Source organism: Cetorhinus maximus, unplaced genomic scaffold (genome assembly GCF_964194155.1).
Source record: "Cetorhinus maximus unplaced genomic scaffold, sCetMax3.hap1.1 HAP1_SCAFFOLD_591, whole genome shotgun sequence".
Taxonomy (NCBI): Eukaryota; Metazoa; Chordata; class Chondrichthyes; order Lamniformes; family Cetorhinidae; genus Cetorhinus; species Cetorhinus maximus.
In genome coordinates this window covers 168,324-173,477 of record NW_027596533.1, presented here as the reverse complement: position 1 = coordinate 173,477, position 5,154 = coordinate 168,324, and the positions used below count along the sequence as shown (strand labels likewise).

The 5,154-nt window shown below is 48.4% G+C and overlaps 1 non-coding gene across 1 annotated transcript; it reads right to left on the bottom strand.

Annotated features, from left to right (window-relative positions):
* Positions 1 to 4,612: 4,612 nt before the first annotated feature.
* On the bottom strand, positions 4,613 to 4,775 carry LOC144674219 (U1 spliceosomal RNA). Its single transcript, XR_013574489.1, has one exon. It is a non-coding gene; the product is annotated as a U1 spliceosomal RNA (small nuclear RNA).
* Between the last annotated feature and the right edge of the window lie 379 nt (positions 4,776 to 5,154).

Here is a 5,154-nt window from a genome sequence, read left to right as displayed (position 1 = left end):
AAACACCGGGCCCACCAGGCGATCCTAGACACCGGGCCCACCAGGCGATCCTAGACACCGGGCCCGGGCTAGTAGACAAGAACACATATGATCGAGGAAGATGGGCCACCGGGGTAGATAACCACATAGGGAAAACTAAGATAAAGGTGTCGGCAGTGAGGTTACAGACCCCACTGAAATGGTGGCCACTGCAGCAGCCGTTCCTAAACCCGAGGTGTGCTTTAATTGTAAAAACCCGAACATAAAATATTTACAGTGTTAGATGTAGCCAATGGATTTTGGTCGATACCACTGGACCAGGAATCCCAAGATAAATTCGCTTTCACAGTGGGAGGGAGACGGTGAACATGGGCGAGGCTCCCACAGGGATTCCACAACAGCCCCAACATCTTCCATCGGGTCACGAGTGAGAAGCTGAGTCCGTGCGACGTAGAGTCTAACAACAGTACAATCTTATAATATGCAGATGATATCCTAATAGCGTCAGAATCGGAAAGGGGCCACATCGGAGCTCTCCTCTGATAGTCATAAGGACACTGAAAAATGCTGGATTTAAGATAAACCCCTTTATGAGTTGCTGACCGGGAGGGCGATGCGCTTGCCAGAGGGCAGAGCCACCGGAAGTGAGGATATGGGACCCATCAGAGATAAAATTAAAAACGATATTAAGCAATTGGATGGACAGCTAAAGGAATTACAACAGGAAGTGAAGGACCAACAGGCTATCAGGGATTTAGAAGAGAGGACAAAAGGGGGACCCCCGTCACCACCGGCTGAGGTCGGAGACATGGTGTTTGTTCAAATCACCCCTAGCCAACCAGGTTTTGCCCCAAAATGGACTGGACCGTACGGAATTATTCACGTGCCTGCGTCGATATGAAGGGAAAAGCTAGGTGGAAACACTGGTCGCAACTGAAAAGGTATGATGTAAGTAAGAAAGACTAAATTACCAGGCAGCGGGGGGAAAACGGGCAACGAGCAGTCCGTACTGTGTAGGCCAAGTGGTTTAGGATTCATTCCCGATCTGGAGGACCGGCCATCTGAAAGACAAAAGGGGGAATCCTCAACTACGGGGAGGGTCACCGTGGGCTGTGCACAAGGAGGGACGTAAAGGAGAAAGCTACAGTGTGTGAGAGATTTTTCGCAATTTACCTTCACACCCCAGGAGAACAACAACTGGGGTCACTGTCCCGGGGAGGAAGACTTGGGAATGACAGATACCTGGCATTGGATCTTGAGGGCCAAACACGGAGAGTTGACTGCAACGGCGGACCCCCGGACCGACACCACCCTGCTATCACAGGACACGACGACACCACAGAGACTATCTTGCCCAGACATGACCCCTGGGCCACAGAATGGACTGGTACTGTATACGGACGGTGAACTCTTGTATGATAATGTTAAACATGAAATTGTACAGGTAATTGTGAACCTGGCAGGTATGCGACTGCCAGAGTATTGCAGAAACCAAGCGCCCCTACGAAAACTGTACAAATTACTGAGTAAGGCTGTGATTAATCAGCCGGCCGACGCCACGGGAGCCACTAGATTCAGGGCACCACCAGAAGAGAGAGTTAGTTAACAATGTACTGACAAGGGTGAACACAGGGACTTCCCTGGTAAACTCTCTCGACATTCAAGGAATCAACTCCGAGGTCACGAATCTTAAAGGGATCATGAGGCAGCTTGCTCATAAGAGTAGCGAGGGGTGGTGAAACGGCAGCGGCCCTAGGGGGCAAGAGTGTGGCATCTGTATTGGAAAGCGTACACGTTATAGAGACCCATGCTAAAGCCACCAGCCAATTAACAGAAAGGGAGGAACGACAAGAGGACAGCACCCAAAAAAGCCAGCTTACGGCCGGTGGATGATCGGGCAATTAAGACACAATCTGGGCCAGATCCAAAGTGGGGAGGTACCGGGCTGGATCAACAGTGCCCGGTTGTGGGGGATGGACAAGAACCCAGGCGTCATCGACGCATGTACATTGAAAGGAGTGACCAGGGTGTATGCGGTGATTCAGAAGTGCACCTCAAACCAAATGAACGTGATAGGTATGGGCAATCCCCTCAGTCACAGCAGACACGGGCCCACACCCTCAGTACCAAGTGGAGAACATTGGGTTAATCTGAGACAATGACTCCCTCCGGTACTACCCCATAGATATGCATGCCATATGCAAGAATGAGGGCATACACGGGGAATCACTGAGCGGGTGCAGGAGGAAAGGTAGCCTCACAATTAGCTCCCATCCAGTTGGAACGGGGGGGGGTGCTGGACAAATGCGGGTACAACCGAACGGAGGGTTGTATATTAGAAATTACCCACAGAGAAAACCATCACACCCGCTCAGGATACAAGGGAACCCCGGCTCCCAGTTACTATCAGACACGCGTGAATGATGTACGTCCAACAAAGGGGTCAGGTCTCAGTCAACCCCTCCGACACACTCCACCATGCCCTGGAACACTATGACGAACCTAAGCAGGCCCCAATTCCCAACCTTCCCGAAAGTCTGACAAAGTTGAAAGGTGTCTTACGAAAGGTGAGGAATCAGCATTACGTGTTACAGGCGGTGTTTAAAAGGCTAATCAATGATATGGAAGAGCACTTGAGAGATCCGACATGGTGGGAGCAAGTGTGGGAATGGGGGCTGAATGCGGACATACACCCCTGGATAAGAATAAGCTCTCATATACTCGTCGCAGTGCAGCTAGTGTTAGCATTGTTTAACTCTAATTCTTTCAATGTCTTCTCCAGACAATCCAAAAAGTACCAGGGGACCATGAGTGGCGTACTGAGAGGCTGCGAGGAGACATTTGCGTTACATTATGGGACCAGCAACACTCACACACACACAGATTACACAATCCACACTGACATCACTAAAAATCACAGACGGAATCTCAGTAACAATCCACATGCTTTGCACAGTCTTGTGTTGGGGGTTTAGTGTTTGATATTTCGAACTGCAGTGACATTCCCGACAAGATGAGTTAAAGTTTTAACCTTAACCAGAAAATGGCTGAAACATTGTTTTCCTGGGATGAACACGTCAAAGGACAGGAAGAATCAGAAAGTTGTCCTGCCCTGGGATTAACATATCAATGGACAGGCCTCCTGGGGAGCAGATTGAGAGACATCCCAACATGCCAGGGGTGGAGTCTGCAAACTGCTCATTCAGGATATACCTGGCTAGGAACCCAATCCGAAAACCGCCTCCAGAGTGCGGAGCTAGTCCCCACTCTGGTTTAATGTGCGTGTGTGTTCCCTCTGTCTCAATCTGCTTTATAACTCTTTGACTTGTTTGTATTTGGATGTTGCTGAGTTGTAACTGAGAGTGAATCATTGGCTCTTGCGTTATTTTGTTTGAAAATGTTCTTTGCTCTCTGTTTTAATGGAATTAATTTTCTCCCCCACCCCTCAAAGAATTTTTATTTTGAAACCTGCAATCTGAAGATCCAGACTGGGACAAGGACTCTTCTTCTTCAGGAGTTTCCTGAGACCTTCTCCAAGGCCGTGCCCCATGGGCCCACGTGAGTTTGTGTCCGTTTCTTACCCTGAGATTTAATTTCCTCTCCGGGACCCTGGTTTTCGGTGGCTCCGGTTAACCAGTTCCTGTTGGACTGCGGGCCTGGAGTTTCAAAAAGAAAATCCTGGGGTTAAAGTAGCCCAGCCTTGCAATCCAAAACTTACATGTTAGCCTCCAGTGTGTGAGGAACAGGAGCCCCACAAGAGGAAATGAAAAGTCCTAAAGTGAAGCTGCCTAAAATCTTGTTATAATTCAGGGACAATGCGTGTATTTTGGGCTGTGCGATCATTCTGACGGTTAAACGGGATTCCCGGTGGTCATTTTACTGAGGGTTTAGACTTCTATCTGCCTTTCTCCAGTTTTCTTTCTGTTTATTTCTTCGCTTTGCGCTATTTAAGCCTTCAAGGAATAATCACAGGTGAATTGATGGGCCTACAGCAGGGCAAGTGAGCTGCAGAAGGGGCAGGGAAAGACTTTTACACATGAGGAGAGGGGGCAGGAGTTTCAGAAGGTAGGAGTCACACAGAGGGGGTGGGAGGCTGCTGTTCGTTTCGGAGGGGGATAATTAGAATGAACATGGGGACAGGGTGCTTGTTCATGTTTGAAATAGTGAGGGGTCGCTGCTACATGTTTAAAATGGTGACTGCATATGAGTTAATAGCTGATATGAGTTTGTATTTATACAGACGTCCAGATAGATAGGGGGTGGGGCGGTGCTGGGAGTGCGGGGACTGTTGTGATGGTGGGTTGGGTGTTAGATGGGGGTTGTTTGAGAGAGATTTTTGAGTGGGCAAACGCGGGGTTAAAAATGGCGCGAGTAATTTGGCGGCCACGAAACAAACGGTCTGGCGAAAATGATGCATAGATGGAATAATTGTCGGCTGATAATGACAGGGAGGAAAAGAATGGGGGTTGGATAATATTTGCGAGGAGGAAAGAAAAAGCTAAATAACCAGTCCAGTATAGATTTTGAAGAGCACACATTGGGGGTTATATATTTCTTTTTTCAGAAAAGGTTGCTGACAGGAAATAGAAGAGAAAATGAAAGATATGATGAAATCTATTTTTTGAATTGTGAATCGGGGAGAGCGCAAACGCAGTCCCCCACTACCACAAATTTTACAGTCGAGTATCCCGCATTTGGGGACATCGCAGGCGTCAGCACACCCGAAGTGCAATGGGCTAGCATCGTCCTGGGAGAACCTTTTTTTTTTGCAAAAATATACTTTATTCATAAAATATCTTCAACCACATTCCAAACCATTTCAAAAACACCATTACAAGGGTACAATCCGGTTCAACTTTAACAAAATGTATCACCAGGTGCATCAGTACAAACAATATTACAATCATTTACAGGCTTTCACTTTGAGCTGTACAGCCCGAGGGGCTCTAAACAGTTCCCAGTCTCTCGGTGCGCTGTGGCAGAAAGGTCTTAGACAGCGGCCCTTCCCCATTGCGCTTTTGCAGCAGCTGCCCCAAGCTTTAGTGCGTCCCTCAGCACGTAGTCCTCGGCCTTGGAATGTGCCAGTCCGCAACACTCGGTCGGGGACAACTCTTTGCGCTGGAAGACCAACAAGTTTCGGGCAGACCAAAGAGCGTCTTTCACCGAGTTGATGAT